This window comes from Podarcis gaigeae (assembly GCF_964106915.1).
Source record: "Podarcis gaigeae genome assembly, chromosome: W".
Classification (NCBI taxonomy): Eukaryota; Metazoa; Chordata; class Lepidosauria; order Squamata; family Lacertidae; genus Podarcis; species Podarcis gaigeae.
In genome coordinates this window covers 8,303,563-8,331,361 of record NC_139695.1, presented here as the reverse complement: position 1 = coordinate 8,331,361, position 27,799 = coordinate 8,303,563, and the positions used below count along the sequence as shown (strand labels likewise).

At 44.1% G+C, this 27,799-nt stretch overlaps 1 protein-coding gene across 1 annotated transcript in view; it reads right to left on the bottom strand.

Annotated features, from left to right (window-relative positions):
* Positions 1 to 26,089, bottom strand: part of LOC310835959 (uncharacterized protein) — a 156,794-nt gene extending 130,705 nt beyond the window's left edge. The window contains exon 1 of the mRNA XM_083720929.1: positions 25,148 to 26,089. The gene's annotated coding sequence lies outside the window, so the exon portion shown is untranslated. The remainder of the gene's footprint in view (positions 1 to 25,147) is intronic.
* Between the last annotated feature and the right edge of the window lie 1,710 nt (positions 26,090 to 27,799).

Sequence of the window (27,799 nt, the reverse complement as noted above, 5' to 3'; positions counted from 1 at the left end):
GTTTTCCGGGCAGAGAGACCCGTGGTTTAGGTTTTCCGGGCAGAGAGACCCGTGGTTTAGGTTTTCCGGGCAGAGAGACCCGTGGTTTAGGTTTTCCGGGCAGAGAGACCCGTGGTTTAGGTTTTCCGTTCAAGTTTGAGATCTTCAGGGATTAGTTCGTGATTTATGAATGAGAGAAATTTGTGTTGGTTCAGGATACTTTGGTTACTGAAGGAATCTTCTCTTCCATTTTCTCTTTCTTTTCCCCCATTGTCCGTCCTCCTTGTGTGTGTGTGTGTTCAACCCCACTGTCTTTAACGAACTCTGTTAACGGAAATAGATAAATAATAGTTAAAAAAAAAAAAGAAGAAGAAGGAGAGATGGGAGCTCAAGCTACCAAGCATTCAGACCGGACTCCTCCCAGTGACAAGGCTTCCGCGGAGCCTTTCCACTCCAGGGAGGACTCTGATACCCCTCTTCAATTCGTCCTCCAAAACTGGAAAGGATTGAGGGGAAGGAAGGGACTCTCAAAGTCCAAGCTAAAGGACCTTTGCAACATCTTCTGGGTCGCTTTTACCCACCACCTAGAACCAACCTCCAGGTGGCCACCCCACGGCTCTTTTAATCTCGTAAAGATACAAGCTCTTAAATCCTATCTAGCTGACGAGAGGCCCCAACAACTATACTATTTAAACATTTTCATCGAAGCCCGCGTAGTGTTTCAATGGCTGCAAGCTCAAGTTGCCCATCAAATGCCTGTTCTAAAACCAACCGGACCTCCCCCATATGATGAGATTAGAGCCCAGGAGGAGCAATTGGATAGGACCCTTGTTCCTTTCTACTACCCGGAACCACGAGCCCCCCGACCGCCAGGACCCGGGGCAGGGGACAGAACAGGAGCTAGTGGGGGAGGCGCAGGACTGAGAGAAGGTGTAGCAAATCAGCCCGCCACCGCTGCTGCCCTCTCCCAAAGTATATCCAATACATCGCCGCCCCACCCTTCTTCAAGCACATCAAACCTAGAAGGAGACCAAGTAAGCTTGGATCTTGGACCCTTACTCAATGGGCAACTTCTAAACGAAGGAAGAGAGGGACCCGTCTCCAGTAGAACTAGAAACAGGGATAATTTGCAAATCGGAGAAATAGAAGGTGCCTTCCCTCTGCGAGCATTACCTATACCCCCGGCCAGAGTAGGAGACCCACCCCGCATGGTATTTACTCATCAACCCTTCCTTACTTCGGACTTAATGAATTGGTCCGACAAGATGCCCTCCCTACGTGACGACCCCGACAAATGCCACCGCCAGGTGGCCACCATTTTCTCCACTCACAACCCTACCTGGGCAGATGTGCATATGTTGCTTGGGGCCCTATTCAATGAGGCAGAAAAGAGAGAAATACTAGCAAAGGCGGGGGAAGCTTTAACCCGAGAAGACTACCAACCAAATCGTCCCGCCTCGATGTCCCCACTGACCGCTCAGACGTTAATTAATGATCCTGACTGGGACTATAACACAGACAATGGCATATGGGGTCTAAAAATTTTTAAGAAGGCCATCCTAGATGGTATTAAAGCTGCGGGACAGCGAACCGTAAATTGGACCAAAGTCCAAGCCGTCCTTCAAGGACCTGATGAACATCCCTCCGACTATTACTCAAGACTAGTTTCTGCTATTAAGACCTGGGGTGGAATAGATCCAGAAAGCCCACAGCATGAGGTAATAGTCAAGGGATTCTTCAAGGATCAGGCCAATGCCGACATCCGAAAGGCATTAAACTCTCATCTTGGGTATGATGGAAAAACCATAAACGAAATCCTTTCCATCGCGAAGTCTGTATTCAACTCAAGAGATGAACGGAAGAAGAAGGATCTAAAACCCGACTCTCCCCGGGTGTTAGCCTATGCAGCCGGGATCCCTACACCCAAAGAGAAATTTAAGCTAGGAAAATCAGATTTACCTGACGACCGTGTCTGCTTCCACTGTGATGAAGTAGGGCACATAAAAAGATACTGTCCTCTTCTGATAGGAGCCAGGAGGGCAGAGTTTAGAAATCCGAAGCCATACAGGTCAGAGTACAGGGAAACCACCTATCCCAGACCTAGGGAGCCTTCCTCTCCACACGAACCAAACCGACCCCAAGCGCAAACACAACCCTACTCAGCACCCTCACAGCCACGGCCTCGGAACCCACCTCACGACGTCACAAATCCCTTCAAACACGGTAACCGTCCCACGAACCCAACTCATGAAATGGTGATGGAGGAATACCAAGAACATTGACAATTAGATGCAGATCCCGCCTCTTTCTCTTTTCTTTGTCCCGTTCTACAACTATCCTCTTCCGACCCAATCTGCACAATGCAAATCGACGGACAGTCCTACGATTGCCTTTTGGACACGGGTGCCACTTACTCCACCCTCACCAATAGCCATTTAACCCCCGGGGAAGAAACCAGAACCGTAATGGGACTGGATGGAATCCCTCGGAACTGCCCTCTCTCCAGACCTGCAAAAGTTTCTGTCGGGCCGCTATCTGTTAAACATACTTTCTTATTGACATCTAGCCCCATCAATCTCTTGGGGAGGGATCTGCTCTGTAAATTAAACGCCACCATACAATGTGGCCAAGAAGGCATTTTCTTACATATGCCAAATGAATCCATCTTCAGTTTCCAAGGAGTCCTACAGGAAGCCCATACCACCACAATTGATCTTCCGCCCGAATTGCTAGAAGGTGTCTCCCCCTCCTTATGGGGAACCGAATCAACCTCTGTCGGACTCTTAAAGTCCGCGGTGCCAGTCAAGATTAACTACAGAAAGGATCTACCCTTCCCATGTACTAAGCAATACCCCCTTCCTCCAGACGCAATAGACGGACTGGCCCCGATGATCGATGAATTCCTGAGGATGGGAGTTTTAGTCCCATGCGCCTCTCCCTGCAACACCCCTCTACTTCCCGTCAAAAAGCCCAATACAAATCCCGTCAAATGGCGCCTCGTCCAGGATCTCAGGCTCGTCAATTCTTTTGTCATACCCCGACACGCGGTAGTCGCCAACCCACACCACCTCCTAAGCACCATCCCAGAAGGAACTGTGGTCTACTCTGTCATAGATCTATGCTCTGCCTTCTTCAGCATCCCCGTAGACCCAGAAAGCCAATTCCTCTTTGCTTTCACCTGGCAAACAGGGCAGTTAACCTGGACTCGACTGCCCCAAGGATATGTAGAGTCTCCAGCAATCTTCTCATCTATATTACACCAAGATCTATCAGACGTGACTCTGCCAGGAGGCTCAACCCTGAGACTCTACGTTGATGACATTTTACTCTGTGGTAAGGATCTAGAATCCTGCAAAAAGGACACTATAACTCTCCTAAACCTACTAGCACAGAAGGGACACAAGGTATCCCCGAAAAAGATACAATATTGTAAAAAAGAGGTGAAATATCTTGGCCACATGCTAGGAGAGGGCACCCGTGCGCTGACTACAGACAGAATTGAGGCAATAACCAAATTACCCCTACCAAAAACTAAAAGGCAACTCCGGGGTTTCATCGGAATGAGTGGATTCTGCCGAGCATGGATTCCGCGCTACGGGGAATTCACCCGCCCCCTTACAGCAATGACACACGACAATGCCCCAGACCAGCTGCAGTGGTCAGCAGAGGCACTTGAAGCCTTCGAATCTATTAAGAAAGAACTGCGGTCCTCTCCTGCTCTCGGACTCCCAGATTATAGACTACCTTTTTCTCTATTTGTGCATGAGAATAAGGGAGTAGCTTCAGGCGTCCTAACACAACCCTTCCAAGGGAAGAATAGGCCTGTCGCTTATTACAGCCTTCAACTAGACACCACTGTACTAGGAAATGTAGGATGCCTTAGAGCCGTGGCAGCCGCAGCCCTGCTCCTAGAGAAGGCACAAGAAACTGTCCTGGGACACGACCTAACTGTCAACGTCCCCCATGCTGTTGCTACTCTCCTTAGCCTACAAGGATGCCAACGTTTTACGATACAACGATTAAACAGATACGAGGCCATCCTTCTCAGTCCTTCAAACGTCACCATAAAAAGAGTAAATTCGCTCAACCCCGCAACCCTTCTGCCCCTCCCTGACGATGGCACCCCACATCACGACTGCTCTCAAATAGTCCGCCATGTAGAGAAACCACGAGAGGATCTTGATTACCTCCCTTTACCTGAACCAGATCTCATCATGTATACTGACGGGAGCTCCAAGGTTATAGGAGGGGTACGGAAAAGTGGATATGCCATAGTCACCGATAGTGAGACCCTGGAGGCACGACCGATCAATGCAAAATATAGTGCACAAGCGGCAGAACTTATCGCCCTGATCAGAGCTTGTGAATTAGGAGCAGGACGAAGGATCACTATCTACACCGATTCGAAATATTGTTTCGGGTTGGTGCATGCTACCGGGCAAATCTGGTTACAGAGAGGTTTTTTGACTACAGCAGGAACGCAAATTGCACACGCCTCCCTAGTACAGCGCCTCATGAACTCAATACACCTTCCGGCAGTGGTACATTGCAAAGCACATACGAAAGGCAGGGACCCAGTCTCTAGAGGGAACCAACGGGCTGACAGCGCAGCCCAGGAGGCAGCCCTTCAGCCCCCCCCCCCCGCAGACAATGAGTTCCAAGGACCACAAGTCTTATCAGACGTGGATTTCGCAGAAATGTACAATACTGCGACCCCAGAGGAGATTAAAGGATGGATAGAACAAGGGGCCCACTTAGAAAATGACGTTTGGTATTTCCCGGATAAAAGACTCATAATGCCCAGACTATGGGTACCCAAACACTTGAGAATCCTGCACCAACGTACCCACTGGGGCAGAGACAAACTTATAGACACCATACAACGCTGTTGGTACGCCCCAGGGCTTGCTCTCGCCGCTAAAGCTGCCGTAAAGAATTGCCATACTTGCCAGAGCTTTAATCCGAAACATACTGCCAGATGCCCACCAGGGGCAAGACCATGGGCTTTTGTCCCATTTGAAAGTCTTCAGGTAGATTTCATAGACCTACCCCCTTGTCTCGGCAACAAACATGCTCTTGTAATTATCGACCAGTTGACTGGGTGGGTAGAGTGCTTCCCTACTCGCAGAGCTACTGCCCACATTGTTGCAAAGATCCTATTACAAGAAATCATACCCCGCTTCGGAGTTCCCCGACACATAGACAGCGACAGGGGTTCCCACTTCACATCAGAAATAATCCAACAGGTTGCAAACGCCCTCGGAATTAAATGGAAGCTACATACTCCATACCATCCGCCCTCCTCCGGGCAAGTCGAAAGAATGAACCAACAGCTTAAATCTCAGCTAGGAAAACTTTGTAAAGACTCTGGTATCAAATGGGTTAATGCCATTCCACTAGTCCTCCACAACTTAAGAGCATGCCCTCGTGGAAACCTCAAATTATCTCCCTATGAATTACTATTCGGAAGACCATCCCCAGTATATAATACCCAATTTCCAACATCAGAACTAGAGGTTGGAGAGACAGAGTTAACTAGCTATGTAATACAACTCCAGAAACAACTCACTCTTTTACACCGATACGCTGCCTCCAGCCAAAATATTCCCCTTGATGAAAACATTCACTCGTATCAACCAGGGGATTGGATACTAGTGAAGACTTACCATAAGGTACCCTTGCAGCCCAATTGGGAGGGCCCCTACCAGGTACTTTTAACCACTCCAACTTCTGTTAAGGTAGCAGAAAAAACAGCCTGGTTGCACCACACCCGCTGCAAACCCGCATCACCACCCGAACCCACAGCAGACGACTCGCCCTACGACACACCAGCCCGCCCAGCAGACGACGACACCAGCACCGAGGAGGACCAACAGACCGGACCAGATCGGGGCACGAATCGAGCCCAAGAGACCGGACCAGATCGGGGCACGAATCGAGCCCAAGAGACCGGACCAGATCGGGGCACGAATCGAGCCCAACAGACCGGACCAGATCGGGGCACGAACCGGGCCCCACAGACCGGACCTGACACTTCAGCCCATTGGACCTCCGAACTAATCACATCAGCCGACCGGAACAACCAACCCCCTATTCGCCTCAAACTCCGTAGAACAGACGTCCGCATTTGACAGCCCTGCAGTTTGACAGCTCCATTTGACAGCTCCGCATTTGACAGCTCTACAGTTTGACAGCTCCATTTGACAGCTCCGCATTTGACAGCTCTGCAGTCTGACAGCTCCGTTTGACAGCTCCACAGCCTAACGACACCCTCTATTCGCAATGGCAAATACCATACCCACTCTGCTCGTCCTTTCTGTTACTTCTACTCTCTCCCAACACCCCATAACCACACACGGCTCCTGCCCAGGATTACAAATGGAATACAAATATCTAGACTTCGGAATTGTTGATATGGTGAAAAGAGGGACACCGGACCGCCTGGGAGATTTTGAATTCTGCCTACCCGAAACCCGCGTTCTCCTTCGACATGCCATATTACCGACCCTCGCTGTTCACCAAACCTGGGAACTTTTTATTCGCTCCCCCTCTTACATGCCACTGGGCAAACTCATGCTCACCAGAGATGGCCCTTGGAACCGAGCCCGCTGCCTCAATGGTTCTTACGTACTCTTTTCTGATGGTACACCCAAACAAACTCTGAACTGGACACTTCTAGACAACGGTGGCACTGAATCAGTTTATACTGACCGGAATCACCCCACAGACCGCCTAATTCATGGGTTTTACTGTCAAAGAGTGGATACCACCCCACGCCAAACCATCCTGCAAGGAGTTTGCCTCCGAAGGTACTGCTGCGTCTGGGACATCGGACTCGCTTCCGGTTGGGACGGGAAAGCGTACCTTGAAGGCTGGCATCACTCCGTTACACCTCCAGCAGAATGGGACACTACCGGACCCCAAAGATGTGGGGGTCTCGCCACAAACCTCACATACCTGCGCCAAGACCCCCTTCACCCCGCCGGTACCGCACCTCGACAAAGGGGGGAACTGTCAATATCCGAAAACCCCAACAATAATGACTTTTTGTCCACTTGGCATTCCAACACCTATGTGAAACTGATCTCTCAAATTGCTAAACAGACGACAACCAATGAGTGTTGGATTTGTGCCAATGCTCCTGCACACCTCCACAGCGGCATACCATTTCTTGGAGTACCCCTCACCCTGCAACAACATCTCTCCGCTGACGTACAATCCTGGAACCTGACTGCCGTGAACTTGACCTACCAATACATCTATCTAACTGGACCCACAACAGGTGACCTTTGCCGGAAGTTCAGCGGGAATGACAAAGTTATCGGCGATAGTACTTGTAAGTACACCATTGACATTACTTTAAACGGAAGGATTACCCTATGGCACCAGAACAACCCCTCTATCCACCCCAGTTTAATGTCTGCATGGAAACGCGTAATGAGCTTACCTGACCCCTGGAGCCCTTCCCCGGTCTCCCAATGTTTCTTCCGTGCTTTCCTCACTGGCCGCATAGACTCGTGTTTACAAGGGCTGTTCTGGGTTTGTGGCCACCGCGGCTATGTATGGGCCAGTCCCCACTCCCGCGGCACTTGTTACCTTGGCCTCATCCTACCTGGGGTCCGGGTCACACAAAACCTACCCCCCGGGAGAAGACGCAATAAGAGGGCAAAGGACTTATCGCAACTCTCCGACGTAGCAGCCAATAGTGAAACTTATGGCCGGGCTCTCTTTCCTGCGTATGGAGCCGGCTCCAATCACGTCGATATCCTTAAATTAACGGACATCCTACTAACTTTCATGGAAGAGTCCAATGCGGCTACTCAATCTATCCTGACAGAATTGACGGAAGTCAGGCAGACCGCGATACAGAACCGCCTTGCTTTGGACTACGTTCTTGCCTCGACCGGAGGCGTTTGTGCCCTTGTCGGAACCGAGTGCTGCACACACGTGTCCGATCAAACCCTTAATATCACTGGACACCTTAACAACATCCATAAACTAACGGATGAGCTTAAAGACATCCAACATGAAGGACTGTCAGATACTCAGCTGTGGAGCTGGCTGCCTGGGTCAGGTTGGATAAAACAACTCCTAGGGAACGGACTCCTGATCCTCATCACTGTGACCATCTGCATTGCTGTCTTCTGCTGCGCAATCCACTGCTTCCCGATGTGCTGTCAGACCTGCGGCTCTTGCCTTCCGACTCTTCGCCCACGATCAGCTACTGCCCACAGACTGCCAGCACCAGGAACCCAGGCGACTCCCATCGAAATGGGACCCCTGAAGAACTTCCAAAATCCGGATTCTAGGTATGACATGTCAGACTTTTATTGATTGTACGGAGAGAAGGATTGCGCGGTTTTCCTACCTTCGCAATCTTATCTCCGAAGGGGGGAACTGTCGCCGGAAATCACCCCCCCCCTCATTTACACGTGTACTGCACAAGCACCACACACATACACGCATCTCCCCTCCCTGACCCTAGAGATGCCCCTTTAGAGGGTCATCTCTTAAAAGCCTTCCGTAGATAAGGAAGCGCTCGACTGACAGTCTTTCGCCATAGCGCTCCGCTTCGCTCTATTTTTACTGTGAGTAGACCGGGCGCCTGAACTCTAGGTCAAACAGCGGCAGCCTCAGCCAATCACCATTATCAAACAGCGCCCCTTGCGGCGGCCACGCTGGTACTGCAAGCCGCAAGCGTCTGTTCCCTCTCCTTTTGACAGCTCTCAATACAATGTTTCCGAGTTCAATTGACCGTGACTGATCTAATCAAAATGTAGCAAGTTGCTTCCGAAAAGTGAAAGTACTTTGAACTTCAAGGACCATACTCTTTATAAATTCACCAAAAATCAGCCGTACATCGGATTTTCATCGGACCACTTTTATTTGACTACATATTACAAGGACTATCAAAGGGGGGTAACCTGACACATGGCAACCATAATCCTTCGACCGAGCGGTCACGTACTCTGCGGCGGACGTGACAACCTTGATTACCATCGTGATGGGCTCAGACAGAAGGCTATCAGTGACACAATAACTTGCATATTTTAGTGTATTCCGCACGGACTTTCACAAAGGAATCTGACCGGATTCCCCTCAGGGGGCAGGAAACTTCGCCCTTCTCTTTTGTCTTTAAAATGACTCATGTGGGGAGGGGAGAGGAGACTCCAGCCAGGTGTCAGGGCACTCAGATTACCTGTATAGCCCCTCCTCGACTCCTCCTAATTTTAATGTAATCATGATGTAAATATGATGTAATTCTGGGGGTGTAGCTTTGGGGATTAGCAACTAATAAAAGTTAGGGTCTTCCTTTGTTCGGGGCTTCCATCTTGCTTCACTTCGTGGGCGGTGGGAGTCCTGTCGCGACAGTCTTTTCTTAAATAAAGACCGAGCCTACTGGCTGCTGTTTTGCTCTGAATTGCTCTGGTCGGTGTCTTCATTTGTCCAAGAGAGCCCTCGGACTTTCCTGCAACAGTTTGAACGTTGAAAAAAGGATCCCGGGAATGGAGTGCTCTATATTGCTTTCGATTTTAAAAAGAACTGCGCAACGGCTTCGAAGCTCCGTTTTTAACTTATAATTTTCATCTTCACCTTTGAAAGGACACAGACAAAGAAGAGAAGAGCTATTTTTGTGTTTGATTTGGTCGGACTGTGGATTATAGTTGATTTGAGCACAGTAAAAGAGCTTTCTATTTTAACTTTAATGGAGGGAGAAAGAAAGACCACCCCTCTTCATCCCCTTTGCTAAAGGGAACAAAGAACTGCCATTTTAAGATACTTTCTAATATCGGGATTTGTTTTACTTTCTTTTTTTCTCTCTTCTTCCTTGGGATTAACATCTTTTCCTGCAACAAGTTGTGGGGACTATTCTTTTCTTTTTGGGAACTTATATCTTTTGTTGTTGAGAGGAGAGCCTGGGACTAACTGAGGGTAGGAGATTCGAGGGTCTTGAGGATTACAACTTTGAAATTTGGGTTTTTGTTTTCATAGTTGGAAGTGGATTACAATTATATTGGTGGAGTGGAACATAACTACAAATATTTCAAATATTGGATTTGGCCATCCAAGAGGCGGGAAGAAAAGAAGAATTTAAATATACAAATTTTATGTTTTGTTTCTCCTTTACGTGTTACAAAAACACCACTGCATCAATTAATTTGGTTGGATAAGCTTCGAGCGCCCCCTGGTGGATTTTCATTGTTATAGGCATCAAGTCATATATTCAGTGACCATTTGTTTAACTCCCCCTGGTGGACAGATTTAGTGGTATAATTTATTTTTTTTTTTTTTAAATAAATATTTATTAAAGTTTTTTGATACAAATGCACAAATAATAAACAACATTACTTATATCAAAACGTGGTTTCATCACTTCTTTGGACTCCCTCACGTCTCCCGCTCCCACTTACATCGTTAAAAAGTTTTTCCAAGCAAATTATCAACTTGTTTACAATCTTATATCCACTCATTTAAATACAATCTAGCAATTCTCCAAAAGGTTTATGTTTTCTTTAATCTCACTTATCATCAAATTCAAATCTAATTTAGTGGTGGCCAATTATTTATAATCTAGCATCCTTCTTAACATTCAACCAAATTACAATGTTTTTGTAAATACGTCTTAAATTTCTTCCAGTCTTCCTCGATCCTCTCTTCTCCCAGGTCTCGGATTCTGCCAGTCATCTCGGCCAGTTGCATATAGTCCATCAGCTGCATCTGCCACTCTTCCAGTGTGGGTAGATCTTGCGTTTTCCAGTTCTTAGCGATGAGTATCCTTGCTGCCGTTGTTGCATACAAAAAAAATGTTCGGTCCTTCTTTAACACCTTCTGGCCGACAATACCCAGAAGGAAGGCCTCTGGTTTCTTAGTGAAGGTATACTTAAATACCTTTTTCAACTCATTATATATCATTTCCCAGAAGGCCTTCACTTTAGGGCAAGTCCACCAGAGATGAAAGAATGTTCCTTCATTTTCTTTACATTTCCAACATTTATTATCAGACGAATGGTATATTTTGGCAAGTTTAACTGGGGTCATGTACCACCTATATATCATTTTCATTACATTTTCCTTCAGAGCATTACATGCGGTGAAGTTCAGCCCAGTGGTCCACAACCTTTCCCAGTCCTCAAACATAATGTTATGCCCAATGTCCTGTGCCCACTTTATCATAGCCGATTTAACCGTTTCGTCTTGTGTATTCCATTTTAACAGCAAGTTATACATTCTAGATAGTACCTTAGTCTTTGGTTCTAACAATTCTGTTTCCAACTTCGATTTCTCCACCTGGAACCCTAACTTTCTGTCATTTTTAAAAACTTCTTTAATCTGAGCGTAATGTAACCAGTCTCGCACTTTATCCTTCATTTTCTCCAAACTCTGCAATTTCCAATTGTCTCCATCTTTTTCTAATATTTCCCAATATTTTGGCCATTTGGCCTCCATATTGGGTCTTTTTCGGGCCTTAGCTTCCAGAGGCGAAAGCCACCTCGGAGTCTTGTTTTCCAATAAGTCTTTGTATTTTGTCCAGACATTAAATACTGCTTTCCTGACAATATGGTTCTTAAAGGCCTTATTGATCTTAACCTTGTCATACCATAAGTATGCATGCCAACCAAAAGCATTGTTAAAACCTTCCAGATCCAGTACATCAGTGTCTTCGAGAAGTAGCCAGTCTTTTAGCCAGCAGAAAGCTGCGGCTTCATAGTACAACTTTAAGTCTGGCAGGGCAAAGCCCCCTCTTTCTTTCGCATCAGTTAATATCTTAAACTTAATTCTGGGCTTTTTGCCCTGCCAGACAAATTTAGAGATATCTCTCTGCCACTTCCGGAAGCACTCCGTCTTGTCCACAATCTGTAGTGTTTGAAACAAAAACAACATCTTTGGCAATACATTCATCTTAATAGCAGCAATTCGGCCTAACAAAGAAAGCTTCAATTTTGTCCAACTGTCCAAGTCTCTCTTAATTTCAGACCAACATTTTTCATAATTGTCCTTAAATAGACTCAGATTTTTTGCTGTTATATTTACCCCTAGGTACTTTACTTTTTTTACCACCGTTAGTTCTGTTTCTCTCTGAAACCGTTCTGACTCTGTATCTGTCAAGTTTTTTCCCAACACCTTAGTTTTCTGTTTATTTAGTTTAAATCCCGCCACCCGACCAAAATCTTGAATCAATTGTAATACTCTTTTCGTACTAGATTCTGGCTCCTGCAGGGTCAAAACTAGGTCATCTGCAAAAGCTTTAAGTTTATATTGTTTCGCTCCGACCTGAATCCCTTGCACCAACCGGTCCCCTCTGATCATATTCAAGAGCACCTCCAGAACCGAAATGAATAACAAAGGGGAAATCGGGCAGCCTTGTCGTGTTCCTTTTTCAATTTTAAACTCTTCTGTAACCACATTGTTAACTATCAATTTAGCCTTTTGTTCTGAATATACTGCTTCAATCCCATTTTCAAAACCCCGTCCCACTCCCATTTCTTTTAAATTTCCCTTCATAAATTTCCAAGAAATATTATCAAAGGCCTTCTCCGCGTCTATGAAAATTAGCACTGCTTTTATGTTTATGTCTGTTTGCAAAAGTTCCAAGATGTCAATAATGTTTCTTGTATTAGCAAACATGTGTCTACCTGGGAGAAAGCCTGCCTGGTCTTTATGGATTACTTCATTTAGAACTTTTTTAAATCTTCTTGCCAAAACGTCTGCAAATATTTTGTAATCCACATTTAAAAGGGAGATGGGACGATAGTTCTTGAGTTGTGTCTTTTCAGATTCCGATTTGGGTATCAATGTGATGAAAGCTTCCTTCCACGATTCCGGCGCCCTCTTCCCCTCTATAATTTCATTGCTGACCTCCATCAGTGGTTGTATCAAATAGTCTTTTAATGTCTTGTAATACTTGGAGGTCAACCCGTCTGGTCCTGGAGATTTGCCCAATTGCATGTTCTGAATGGCTTGTTCAATCTCTTGTCGTGTTATTTTACTATTCAGGAGTGATCTATTTTCTTGTGAGAGTTTTTTAAGTCCATTTTTTCCCAAAAATTGTTTAATCTCAACCTCATCCTGCGGCCCTTGAGTGTATAATTTTTTGAAATATTTCTGAAAACATTTTCTAATCTCCACGGGGTTCTGAATGTTTCTTCCTTCAATTTCCAAATTTGTAACTGTATTTAATTTTTGTCTCTTCTTCAACTGCCACGCTAGCAGTTTCCCACATTTGTTTGCCGATTCAAAGGTTTTTGTTTCATTAGTTTAATCTTCCACTCTATTTCCTGATTTATCAGTTTAGAATATTGTGCTTGATGAAGTTTGATTTCTCTCAGAATCGGCTGTGACTTCGGATTTAATCTTAACTTCTTCTCTAATTCTTTGATTTTCTCCAAAATCTTGTCTTTCTTCTCGTTTTGTGTCCTTTTCTTTACAGCATTCTGTTGTATCAAGAACCCCCTCATCACGGCTTTGCTTGCGTCCCAAATAGTTCTTTTTTCCACCGTAGTGTTCATATTTATCTCAAAGTAGTCCTTCAAAGTTTTTTGGGCCTTCTTAATGATCTCCTGATCTCTAAACAAATTGTCATTCATCTTCCATCTAAAGGAACCGGTTGGTAATAGTGTCATATCCATTTTCAGTGCATTATGGTCGGAGCAGGTCTTTGGGCAGATTTCCACCTTTCTGACCTTGGGTGCCAGACCTCTAGTTATCCATATTTGGTCGATTCTTGTCCAAGTCAGCTGGGCTTCAGAGAAAAATGTTCCTTCTCTTCCCAAGGGGTTTCTCACTCTCCAGATGTCAATCCAATCCATATTGTCTGTCATTTCAAAAAAGGTCTTTGGTAGTCTTCCGTCTTTTGTAACGTTTTGGCTTTGTGGCTTATCCATGTTAGTTGATACGACCCCATTCATATCTCCCATCATAATGATGTTGTTGTAGTCCAGATAGTCCAGCATAATCTCATGCAACTTCTTATAAAATTCCGATTTACCTTCATTTGGGGCATAAATTCCTAATATCAGGATTTTCTCTCCTTGATGTTGTATTTCGATTGCCAAAATTCTTCCATGTTCATCTTTGAATAGAAATTTGGGTGAAAGGCTCTCTTTTGCATATATCACCACACCTCTCTTCTTTACTATGTCCGAAGATATGAATTCCTGGCCGAGCCTTTTATTTATTAATACCTTTCTGTGGAGCCTAGTCACATGTGTTTCTTGTAAACAAATAATGTCCAATTGTTCCTTTTTTAATATGTGAAAAATTTTCCTCCTTTTTTCCGGAATGTTACAGCCATTTATATTCCAGCTTAAAAGTTGCAGAGACATCCTGAATAAATCTGGTTATTTTCCTTGGGGTGGTACTTTGTTCTCCGGGTCTTCAGGGTCCGAGGGTGCAGGTACCCCTGGTGGTTCAGGCCCCGCGGGTAGTTCAAGTCCTTTATGAAGGTCCTCTCCGTATGCAGTCAGAAACTTATCTCTATCTTCCAATGTTCTAATTTTGATCTTCTTCCCTCTAAAAGTGAAAGATAATCCTTGGGGAAAATCCCACCTGAAGATGATTGAGTTGCTCCTCAACAATCTTACTAGTTCCAAATAGTCAGATCTAAGGTCCAACAGTTGTTTAGGGATGTCCCTGTAAATTTCAATTCTTTTGTCCGAAATGTCCAGTGACTTTCCGTAATGCAGGCCCAAAATCTTGTCCCTTTCCTCCTTTGATCTCAATGTTATCAAACAGTCTCTGGGCTTCTCTTTTTTTATAAGTCTTCCAAGCCTGAAAGCTGATACAATTTTAAAGTCTTTTTCCTCTAGGTTCCAAAACTTGGAAAATTCTTTAGTCAGAAACACAGCTAGGTTGCCTTCTTCCACTTCTGGTATCGACCTTATCCTTAAATTGGTCTCCCTGTTCCGAAGTTCTATCATAGAAAGATAGGTCTGATGTTCACCTACTTGTTTACTGAGTGGTCTTACCTCTTTTTCTAACTCTCCCAGTCTTTGGCTGGTATCCTCAGCCAATTTCTGATTTTCACCTGCAGCCTCCTTCAGTTCTCCAATTGCTTGTGCATTCTGTGCAACTTGTCCAGTTAGTCTATTTAAACATTCTGTATTTTGATCAATTTTGGCTGTTTGCTGATCAACTTTTCTATCCAAAGACTCCAATTTTTCAAGAATTATCTCTAAAATAGAGCCAGTTGCTCCTGAGGCCATATCTTCCAATTGTAATTCCTCAGTTTCTCCCTCCCCTGCCCGTGGCAGAGAAGCAGCTTCTTCCTCAGAAGGCAAAGTAGGCACAGATGATCTGCGTGCCTGTGAGGCTGCGGTTAAAGTTGTTAGAGTTGTTTGTCTGGTTTTTGGTCCCTTTCTTTTTGCGCCACTCATTCCAAAGTTATCTAAAAGTCAAGGTCAAGCTGAGTTGTTCCCATGAGAAAGCAACGGCCCAGATGGTAACAGTCAAACAGGAGGCCGGGAAAAGGAAAGTAAAACAGTGTCACTGCTGAGTCCCAAATCCTCTAGGGGGAGCTTAAAATGTCTTTAGGGAAGAGATCAATTCCAATAAAATAAAATCTAATTCAATATCCAGGAACCCTCACTAAGATAGATTTTAGCAGAGTTGGTATTTAAAAAGCCACAATGTTTCAGACAGTGCTTACTGGAATTCCGAAAGGTGCTTCAAAATAGCAAGTCCAGACTCCCTCAGATTATTTCAAAGTTTCAGTTCAAAGTATCCAAATCTGCAGGCTGAGTGCTCAGCTACTCAGGCAGTTCCAGCACCTGGGTTTCTTACTTAAATTGTAATCCAAATAGAAGAAAGGTATCACAATCCCATAGAAGTCATGAAATCAATTACTTAGAGTCCTTAATCTGCTTAAAATTAATTTCAGTGGGTGCCCAGATCAGTTAAATTGAAAGTTCACTCTTTGCCTCCACTTCTCCAGCTCTTTACTTTGAAGTTCAGTGTCAGCGGAAGACGGACTTCCTGTTTTTCGTCACTCCGCTTTCAGCCAAATTCAATATTCTTAAATCTTAAGGTTTTGTATAGTCCTTGTTACTCACGGGTTGTTGTTTTCCGAATCAGAAGTTTCAAGGAAGAAAGGTCAGCGCTCACCGGCAGCAGCAACTCGGCTTCGCTCCGCTGATGCGTGATGACCCACAGCGCCGCTACCCCCTCCGCGATCCGGAGCCCCTTACGGGGTCCCTTCAACGTTTCGGGGGCCGCTCCTGGCGCCCGCCGGGTCCCGAGGCCACAGGCTTCTGCCGCCTGTGGTTTTTCAAAGTGGGTCTCCGCTTCGCCGCAGCGGACGACCCGTTCTCAGCGGAGCTTCCCTCTCCCAGTTAGAAGAGGGCAGTCATTGCCGTTCGCGCCGCCTCCGGAAGTATTTAGTGGTATAATTTAAACTGTTTTAGTTTTAAAATGGCGCATTCACAAAAGAAAGGAGAAGGTACACCAGTAGAAAGGAAAGGTTCTAGACAAGAATCTGATCTTAAGGGAGATTTAATAAAGATGTTTACTGAACTTAAATCTGAGCTTAAATCAGAAATACATAAAAGTGAGAAAAATATTGAGAGAAAATTGGAACAAGTGGATAAAAAAATAGATGTGAAGGTGGAAAAAATAGATGAAACTATTAATGAAATTAAGGGTCAGATGAAAGATGTGGGGGAAAGGACACAAAATCTGGAAGAGGGGGCTAAAAAGACTAAAATGGAGATTAAAGAATTGAAGAAGGGGGAGGAAAAAAATAAAGCAGAGGTCTTAGAAGTCAACAAAGCTCAAGAAGAACTGTGGGATGCTATTGCAGACTTTTACAGACAATTATATAAGAAGAAGGAGAAAGATAACTTAAAGGAAATAGAAAAATATCTAAAAGAGAATGGGGTGCAGAAGATTCCGACGAAAGAGAGAAGTAAATTAAATGAGAGGATAGAAATAGAAGAAATAAGAAATGCAATTAAAGAATTAAAAAGTGGAAAGACTCCAGGACCGGATGGATTCAGTGCAAGATTTTATAAAGAAATGCAGGACATCCTAGTTGTACCACTGAGAGAAGTAATGAATTAACGAAAAGAGAAACACCAGAAACTTGGAAAGAAGCATATATTACTTTAATAACCAAACAAGACTCAGACTTATCTCAAGTTAAGAATTATAGGCCGATCTTGCTTCTAAATAATGATTATAAACTGTTTGCCAATATATTAGCAAATAGGATGAAAAAAGTGTTGAAGGGTTTGATACATGAAGATCAAGCAGGTTTTCTTCCTGGCAGACAAATGAAAGATAATATTAGGAATGTAATTAACGTTTTGGAATATTTGAATGCCAGGAATGGTAAGCAAGCTATGTTGATATTTGTGAATGCGGAAAAGGCCTTTGATAACATTTCTTGGGAATTTATGTTAAAAAACTTTGAAATGATGGATATAGGACAAGAATTTATGAATGGTATTAGGGCAATATATAAAGACCAAAGAGCAAAATTAATAGTTAACAATGTGGTAACAGAAAATATAAAAATAACCAAAGGTACGAGACAGGGGTGTCCGCTCTCACCATTGTTATTTATCACGGTCCTGGAAGTCTTTTTAAGAGCAATAAGAGGTAATGAACAGATAAGAGGGATAACAGTAGGAAGTACACAATATAAAGTTAAGGCCTTTGCTGATGACTTGGTATTAACTTTGGAAAATTCGACAAACACTGTAACAGAAGTTTTGAATGAAATAGAGCAGTTTGGCCAACGGGCAGGATTTATTTTGAATAAGAAAAAGACAAAAATGATTAGTAAAAATATGGATCGAGAAACTATTGACAAAGTGCAGCAACAACTAGAAATAGAAGTGGTAAAGAAAGTTAAATATTTAGGAGTTTGGCTAACCCCCAGAAGTATTGATCTGTATCAGAATAACTATATACCAACTTGGAGTAAGATTAAAAAAGACTTAGAGGTGTGGGGAAGAATGAAATTCTCATTTTGGGGTAGAATTGCAATAATAAAAATGAACGTGCTACCAAAGATGCTATTCCTATTTCAAACTGTTCCAGTAATCGGGGGGGGGGGGGGCAGCTATCTTTAAAAATTGGCAAAGAGAAATTTCAAGGTTTATATGGCAGGGTAAGAAGCCGAGAATAAAGTTTAAGCTATTGACTGATGCGAAAGAAAGAGGAGGCTTCACTCTGCCAGACCTGAAATTATATTATGAAGCATCTTGCCTCTGCTGGTTGAAGGAATGGGTGAAATTAGAAAATACTGATTTGCTAGATTTAGAAGGTTTTGACAATAGATTTGGGTGGCATGCTTATTTATGGTATGATAAAAAGCGAGTACATAAAGGTTTCGAAAACCACACCATAAGAAGGTCTTTGATAGAGGTTTGGGAAAGGTATAAAAACCTGCTGGAAGCAAAAACTCCGTATTGGTTGTCACCATTAGAGGCGTTGAGTGTGAAAAACATCAATATGAAAGGGGGATGGGCAACATATCAGAATTTAATAACAAAAACAGAAGGTAAATGGAAGTTGAAGTCGTTTGAGGTACTTAAGGAATATATTACTGATTGGCTGCATTACTTTCAAATCAATGAAACGTTTAAAAAAGATCTGAGATTAAGAGGCTTTGAGGACAAAGAGTCGAAATTCCAGACAGAAATATTAAATAGTGATTTTAAAGTTTTGGCTAAAATGTATAAGATATTATTAGAATGGCATACAAAGGATGAAGAGGTAAAATCGGTTATGATTGACTGGGCCAAAGATTTTGGATATAACATACAGATGGAGGATTGGGAGAAATTATGGAAAGAAGGTTTAAGATTCACTGCATGTACAACAATAAAAGAAAATGTGATGAAAATGATGTATCGATGGTATGTAACACCAGTAAAGTTAGCAAGGATGTATAAAGGATGTAACAAATGTTGGAAATGTAAAGAAAAAGAGGGTACATTTTATCATATGTGGTGGGAATGTAAGAAAGTAAGAGGCTTTTGGGAAACGATATATAATGAATTGAAGAAAATGTTTAAATACACTTTTGTTAAGAAACCAGAAGCGTTCCTACTTGGTATTACAGGGAATGAGATAAATAAGAAAGAAAGGAAGTTATTTTTATATGCAGTGACTGAGCAAGAATACTGATGGCACAGAAATGGAAGCAAGAGGAGTTACCTACACTAGACGAATGGAGAATGAAGATGACAGATTATGCAGAACTTGATAGACTGACGGGAAGGATCCGAAATCGACGAGATCAGAGATTTATAGAAGATTGGGAAAAGTTTACAGAGTATATGCATAAATTAAGTGATAATCAAATAACGATTGTAAGTTTTAATGAAGCTCTGTAAGAAGAAAAGTTAGAAAGTGAGCAAAATAAGACTTAATTTATAAAAATAATGGAAGTAAGGTTTTAGAAATGTGTAAGAAATTAAGAAGGGAAGGAGTATAAGTCAAGTTGAGGGAAGTCAAAAAGAGAATGGATATAAAAAAGATGTATGAATTGTATCAATTTTGCATTGGAAAAATTGAATAAAAATAATTCACCAAAAAAAAGAGGTCTGTTCCTCTTAATGCAGCTTCAGTGCATGCATTATTTATCGGCTTTTGTCTCACCTTTGCTGAGGGTCTTAGTGTGCTTTACAGAGCCCTCTGGAGGAGGCAGGTGTAATAACTATTCATTGGTATGAATTTGATTGATTGATTGATTGATTGAATTGATACTAATTAATATCATTTTCGTCAGGCGTTGACCCAAACTTGAATTTATAACCATTAATAGCACATTGGCATTTGATAACAATTATTGAATTGATTTGAGATATTATTATTCGGAAGGGGCTTTAATGTAATATATAGACAGTTGATATATAGACAGTTGATGATAAATTGATTTAATAAATAATTGAATATATAATTAAATAAATAATAATAATTAACAACAAGAATAAAACTGGGAATAAATAAATAGAAATTAATTAATTAATAAATTTAATAAAGTAGAATAATAAAATAAAAACAGTATTAATAAGCAATAATATGAATAAAATAATTAATAATAAAAATTAATAAATTAAATTTTAAAAATAAATTAATAATAATAATAATAATAATAATAATAAAAATAAAAATAATAAATAACAACTCCACCCAATAAATAGCAACCACACTTTTATTAGTGCACAGCACAGCTCATGGCTCCCAAGAGGAAGCGCGTGGCAGAAGCAGCACGCAATGCGACTGGTAACCCATCTCAGGCGCAATGTGGAATGAATAACCAAAAGCCCATTTCACATTTTCTCAATGACTTTAGATCATTCATAGATGATTATGAGCAACGTTTTCCTGATCAGAACCCCAGCCCACCCCCATCTCCTGATGCAATCGCGGATAGCCTACCCTATTCACAGGTTGTTCCAGAGAGCCCGCCTCCTTCACAGCGGGATGACCTTCCCGGCACCTCTGCCACCCTCTTTAGTGACTTTCAACTGACAAGGGCGGGTGCAAGCACCCGAGGCAGTGCAGAGCCAGTCCAGACTAGGTCCCAGTCACATTCCACAGCATCCGCTCCACGGGGGCGGAGTGGGAAGGCTGCATCTAAGTCGTCTCGTGCTAATAACCCTGTCGCTTCTAGTTCATCTAGTCATTCGCAGAATATGCAGCCCAGAGTCCAGCTCCCGGAATTGGGCACATCATCCGGGGCTGAGGAGGAGCAGCAGCAGTTGGAGGAGGAGCCCCGTACAGTGGCAGAGGATAAGCCTTCCGGCAAGAGACGTGAGAAGAAGAAGCACATTTGCAAGAAAAGCAAGTCGAGGAACGATGACACGGACAAAGAGACAGGTAGCTCTTCCGAGTATGATAGCGATGCCTCCCTGGGTTCCTACTGGCGTAGAGGAGAGGAGATCTCTGGTCTCCCTGACTGGGCTCTCTCCAGGAGGGCCAATTCCAATCATAAAAAGTTTGGGGGAACCCAGGAGTGAAAGGATGGGGCTCTAGTCAAAGAATCAACTACTTCGACCTATTCAACTTCAGATGGCATCCCGGGGGATCATCTCTCCCCTAAATTGCGGGCAAAAATTTTAAATGGGGAATTTGTAGACATGTTTAAATTGGTTCATCCTGCAGAGGAGTTGGGGAGGGGTGAAAAGAGGCCTTCCTATGGGAAACGAAAAAGCAAGTACCCCTCAGTCCCAAGGACATTCGACAACTGGCTAGATGGTTTTCAGGCTTATATGGGGACAATTGTGGCTGCCTATCCAAAACGAGCGGTCCACTTGGTGGCTTACCTGTCACACATCCATACGGCATACGCCCTTTCCGGGGAGGCCACCGCAGGAAGGCCTCTAGGATTCCGTTAGCGTGCTGGGATCAAATTGAAAACGGCATCTGGTCGGTAGCTGTGGGTCCATATGTCGAGAAGAAGCAGGTGGATTCTAATCATTCGGCCAGGGCTGACCTACGGAGGGACATTAAGCGGAAGGTATGTTGGGAGTTTAACAAAGGGTCATGCCAAAGGCACTCTTGCAAATACCCTCATGAATGCCAGAGATGCGCCGGGGCTCACCCAGCTGCAGCTTGTTTTAAGGGAGGAAAGCAGCCCTTTCGTGGAGCCCGGGGGTTCCACCACTCCAGTTCCAGGGGAGCCCCAGCGGCTGGAAACAGAAGATAAGGTAGTTCTGGAGCTAGCCTTTCCCCCGATCAAGCTTGCTCCTCTCCGCGACCTTCTATCCTTTTACTCGGACAAAAACGCAGCTTCCTATCTTTGGGAGGGATTTTCCAGTGGGTTTCGAATTCCAGTAGCAGGTTCTTTAATAGCAAAGGATTCCCCTAATCAAAAGTCTGTTAGGGAGAGGCCAGAGGTAGCGGAGAGGAAGATAGCTAAGGAAGTAGGCGCAGGGAGGGTAGCAGGCCCATTTAATAGCCCACCTATCCGGAACTTGCACATCTCACCTTTAGGCATCATCCCCCAAAAGACCCCCGGAGAATTCAGGCTTATCCACAATCTCTCTTATCCAAAAGGCGGCTCTGTAAATAATGCCATTCCACCAGAGTTATGCTTGGTTAAATATGCCACCTTCGGCCAGGTGGTAAAACTTATTAGGGGTTTCGGTCACGGAGCACTGCTAGTGAAGTGAGATATAGAATTGGCCTTTCACCTTTTGCCGGTTCACCCTAATGACTTTTGGTTGCTGGGTTTCAAATTCCAAGGGAAGTATTATGTTGATAAGGCTATGCCAATGGGCTGTTCAGTAGCCTGTTCAGCTTTCGAAACATTCAGCACGTTTTTGGATTGGGCCTTGCGTTTTAGAACAAATTCTTCCGGGGTGACGCACTCTCTTGATGACTTTCTTCTCGTGGGGAATTCCGATACCGGGGAATGTGCATTTCTTGGTGCATTTTCAGCCGTAGCTCAGGACCTGGGTGTTCCCTTAGCAGCTGATAAAACTGAGGGCCCGACCACACGACTCACCTACTTGGGTGTGGAACTGGATACAATTGCCCAATCATCCCGCTTACCTAAGGAAAAAATAGACGCCCTTCTGGAAATAATCTGTAAAACCCTCATGTTAAAAAAGGTCACTCCTAGATAGATACAATCCCTGTTAGGTCATTTTAACTTCACCTGCAGAGTAGTTTCCCCGGGACGCCCCTTCTGCTCCTGCCTGGCCACGCTTTCAGCCGGTCTCAAGCATCCACACCACAGGGTCAGACTTCCTAAGTCAGTTAAGGCTGATCTAGAGATCTGGATAACATTTTTGAATCACTACAATGGAGTATCTTTATGGCAGGAAGTCCTTAACTTGTCCTCAGATTTCCAGGTTCAGTCAGACGCGGCAGGGTCCCTGGGCTTTGGCTTGTTCTTTAGAGGTCGGTGGTGCGCTCAGCAGTGGCCAGCGGGATGGCAGGGCAAGGCTATCACGCAGGATCTCACTTTCCTTGAGTTTTTTCCCATAGTAGTGACCGTGCATATTTGGATGGAGGGGTTCCGGAATCGCCGGGTGTGCTTCAGAACTGATAACCAGGCGGTGGTGAACATACTGGCTAGGCAGTCATCTCGTTCCGAGAGGGTGTCGTCCCTCCTATGGTCGTTCGTCCTCCGGTGCCTTGAGTATAACATAATTTTTTCGGCCAAATTTATACTGGGGGTTAATAACGATATAGGAGATGCCTTGTCTCGTTTCCAGATGCCTCACTTCCGACTGCTAGCACCTGGAGCTCAACTGTTGCCCAAACCCTTTCCGGAGCACCTGTGGAACCTTGGAGACGCAAAGTGATTAAGGGAGTATTAGCGTCTGTCGCACCTTCCACTCTCAGATCTTACAAGAAAGTGTGGTGCGATTTCATGGGTTTCAGGTCAGGGATATCAAGGCTTTCGCCTAACGTGCCACCCTCCACTGATGACGTTCTGCAATACCTCTCCCACCTTGATGATTTGGGCCGGGCCATCAGCTTCTTCTGTAAAGCCATGTTTTCCTCCGACCCGTGCAGTGACTTCCTGATCCGCAGAGCTATTGAAGGTTGGGGTAGGCTGCAACCCCCTAGAGCCAAGGGCCGTAAACCAGTTTCTTACGGGTTGCTCTCTCAAATACGCATAAAGCTTAGGCCGATCTGCTGGACCAAGTTTGAGGCCCGCCTCTTTTCCACGGCATATGCTATCTCCTTTTTTGGCGCGTTTAGGGTTGGCGAGGTAGTAGCCAAGGTTACCGCAAGTGGCTCAACGCGCGGCCTCCTCATGGAGAACATGCAGATGTCCGAAGCTAGCATGACGGTGCGGATACGTCAATCTAAAACCGATCAGGCTGGGAAGGGTTCCCTTGTTAAACTGACAGCTTCTGCGCAGCAGGGCCCATGCCCGGTCAAGGACACCAGGCAGTACCTTTACCTCAGACCGCCAGGTCCTGGCCCGCTCCTGGTTCACGAGGACGGGTCATGATTGATGAGGCACCAATTCACAAGGGTACTCCGCAAAGCTATAGACGCCTGTGGTTTATCCTCCCAGGATTACGCAGCACACTCGTTCAGGATCGGCGCCGCCACAACAGCTGCCCGTTTGGGCCTGCCGGCAGATAGGATTAAAGAAATGGGCCGCTGGAAATCCAATGCTTATAAAGGCTACATTCGTTAGCATGCGCTGAACTTCGCTACATTATCTCCACTTACCCGTCCTTTCTTTCTTTTATCCTTAGACGTCTTCAGAAAGAGTGTTTGGATCTGCGGCCACAGTATAGTTCATTGGGCCCACGTACGGTCAGCTAGCTGCGGCCTCACCCCTAATCTTGGGTTGCCATCTGGAATGCGAGTTTCCTGGTTTTAAAGGCGAGGCATGCGTTGGGAGGAACTCATGCCATTGCTGAGAGAAAAAGTTGCTGCGTTTGGCCCCCCTGACATCCTTATCCTTCAACTGGGGGAGAATGACCTTGTTAGCAGAAGAAGTGCGGACTTGTTGTGGAACATAAAAAGAGACTTGGATGAGCTTGCTGCCTTGTGTCCCGGTCCTCCTTCCTAAAGAGAATAGTTTGGTGCAGTGTGCAGAACACTATGGCCATAGAAAAATCCAGGAAACTCTTAAATCGCACAGTAGTCCGCTGGGTGAGCTTTATGAATGGCCGAGTCATTTCTCGTGACCGTATCCGGATTGGTGATCAGGCCTTGTTCCGGAATGATGGGGTTCATCTTTCAGATCGGGGGAACAATATTTGGTTAGGTAGCATCATCAGCAGTATCAGGGATTGGTTACAGCTGTGAGGGTATTGGCGGCGAGCCTTTTGGGCTCGGGTGACGGTTAGGCATTGGAATGTGTTTGTGGTGTGTGAAAGGGCTAGGTGTGGCCATCGCCTACGCCTTCAATTTTTGGGTATTCCGTTAAAGGAATCCGGCGGTTGTGGATCCTGTCCGCTGCCTGTGTGGCGGGGGGCCATGGCACGACCCTCGGTGACATCAGGGGAGAGCTTATAGTTGGATTAGCATCAACAGGCTCCACCTACTGGTGAATAAACCCCCCTTTTAGACTCACCCCTGTCCGAGTGGGTGGAGTCAAGTGATGTGATCCAATGCCTAAGCCAATACCTTTTCACTTGCTGTAATCAATAAAGTTGTGGCCTTTTTCTTGCCCATTAACCTTATATTACGTGTCCATGTGTCTTCATTCCACTAAGCGGGGATTGGGTCCTCGAACCACAATATTGGAGTACTCCAATAATTTGGCAAGCCACTCTATTTTTGTCAGTACAATACCACTTTTCCAATTTTTTACAATCAATACCCTTGCGGCTACTGTTGCGTATAAATATAAGGTCTTGTCTTCTTCCTTTAGGCTTCCTGGTACTATTCCCAATAGAAAACCTTCTATGAATATCTGAACATTTTTTTCAATTTCGTTATATATTGTTTCCCAAAACTGTTTGATGTTTAAACAATTCCACCATATATGTATCATAGTACCTTTTCCAGTGTTGCATCGCCAGCAGACATCGCTACAATTTTTATTCATTTTTGCTATTCTTTCAGGTGTTAAATACCATCTATGTTGTATTTTGAGGTAATTTTCTTTCAATATATAACACATAGTGAATTTCATATCTTCTTTCCACAATTTTTCCCATTGTTCAAACATAATATTTTCCCCACTATCTTGCGCCCATTTAATCATTGATGCTTTAACCAATTCATTCTTTGTTCCCCACTAAGATCAGATTATACAATTTAGATATTATTATTTTTCTTGTATTAAGTATTTATTGAATTTTGATATTTCTTTTTCAAATCCTAACTTTTTGTCTTTCGCTAATCTATACTTAATTTGAATATATTGGAACCAATCACTAATATGAGCTTTAATTTCTGTATAATCCTTTAATTCCAATTCTCCGTTTTCTTCCTTTAATACAATTTTATAGGTAGCCCAATTTTCTTTCATATTTAATTTTTTCACTGCGACAATTTCTGCCGGCGATGCCCACCAAGGAGTTTTTGGTTCTAGGAGTCTTTTATATTTCTCCCATATTTTATATATAGACTTTCTGACTATATGCCCTAGGAAGCCTTTATGTACTTTGACTTTTTCATCTATTAGATAGGCATGCCATCCAAATCTCGTCTCTACTCCCTCTAAATCCAATACATCTGACAAAGTCACGTTTTGGTCTGACATCCTGATTCAAAAGGGCACCTAGAATCCAAGAATCTGCCAACTCCACCCTCAGGAAACCCCCTGCCGAATTTGGTGATGATGCTTCAAGGGGTATCCCAACCTATAGAAAACAAACAATTTCCCAAAACATCGAGTAGACGGAGGGTGTTGTTCTTGTTCTTTTCCAGGGCCTGTGGAGGAATGTCATATGCTTCAGGTCATGCAGGGAAGCCTTGCTTATGCCCCCTGCCTGCAGCTGCTGCCTTTTGTCTGCCACTACAAAAAAGGTATGGCAGTTCTGACTATCCTTATCTCCAGACTCAAACTGTGGCAACTGTCATTTTAAGCCCAAGGTCCCCATTTCTTTCTGCCAGCAATCGGTGGGTCAGAGCAACAGGGAAGTGGGTGGAGCAACAGGTGTGACTCTTACTTTGTTCAGTATGGTCCCATCTGCACGGTGCATTAAAAGCACTCCCCCCCCCAAAAAAAAAGAAGAATAATGGGAACTGTAGTCCACTGAGACCTTTTAACATCACAGTAATCCAAGTTTATGCACCAACCACTGGTGCTGAAGAAACTGAAATTGACTGATTCTATGAAGACTTACAACACCTTATAGAAATGACACCAAAGAAGGATGTTCTTCTCATTATAGGGGATTGGAATGCTAAAGTAGGGGATCAAGAGATAAAAGGAACAACTGGCAAGTTTGGCCTTGGAGATCAAAACGAAGCAGGGCAAAGGTTCATAGAGTTCTGTCAAGAGAACAAGCTGGTCATCACAAACACGCTTTTCCAACAAGACAAGAGACAACTCTACACATGGACATCACCAGATGGGCAGCATCAAAATCAGATTGATTATATTTTCTGCAGCGAAAGATGGAGAAGCTCTATACAGTCAGCAAAAACAAGACCTGGAGCTGACTGTGGCTCAGATCATCAGCTTCTTATAGCAAAATTCAAGCTTAAACTGAAGAAAGTAGGAAAAACCACTGGGCCGGTAAGATACAATCTAAATCAAATCCCTTATGAATCACAGTGGAAGTGAGAAACAGGTTTAAGGATTTAGATTTGGTGGACAGAGTGCCTGAAGAACTATGGATGGAGGCTCGTAACATTATACAGGAGGCAGCAACGAAAGCCATCCCAATGAAAAGGAAATGCAAGAAAGCAAAGTGGCTGTCCAACAAGGCCTTACAAATAGCAGGGGAGAGAAGGCAAGCAAAATGTGAGGGAGATAGTGAAAGATACAGGAAACTGAATGCAGATTTCCAAAGAATAGCAAGGAGAGACAAGAAGGCCTTCTTAAACGAGCAATGCAAAGAAATAGAGGGGAAAAACAGAGATCTGTTCAAGAAAATTGGAGATATGAAAGGAACATTTCGTACAAAGATTACCATAATAAAGGACAAAAGTTGTAAGGACCTAACAGAAGTAGAAGACATCAAGAAGAGGTGGCAAGAATACACAGAGGAATTATACCAGAAAGATATGGGTGTCTCGTACACCCCCGGTAGTGTGGTTGCTGACCTTGAGCCAGACATCCTGGAGAGTGAAGTCAAATGGGCCTTAGAAAGCACTGCTAATAACAAGGCCAGTGGAAGTGATGATATTCCAGCTGAACTATTTAAAATTTTAAAAGATGATGCTGTTAAGGTGCTACACTCAATTTGCCAGCAAATTTGGAAAACTCAGCGGT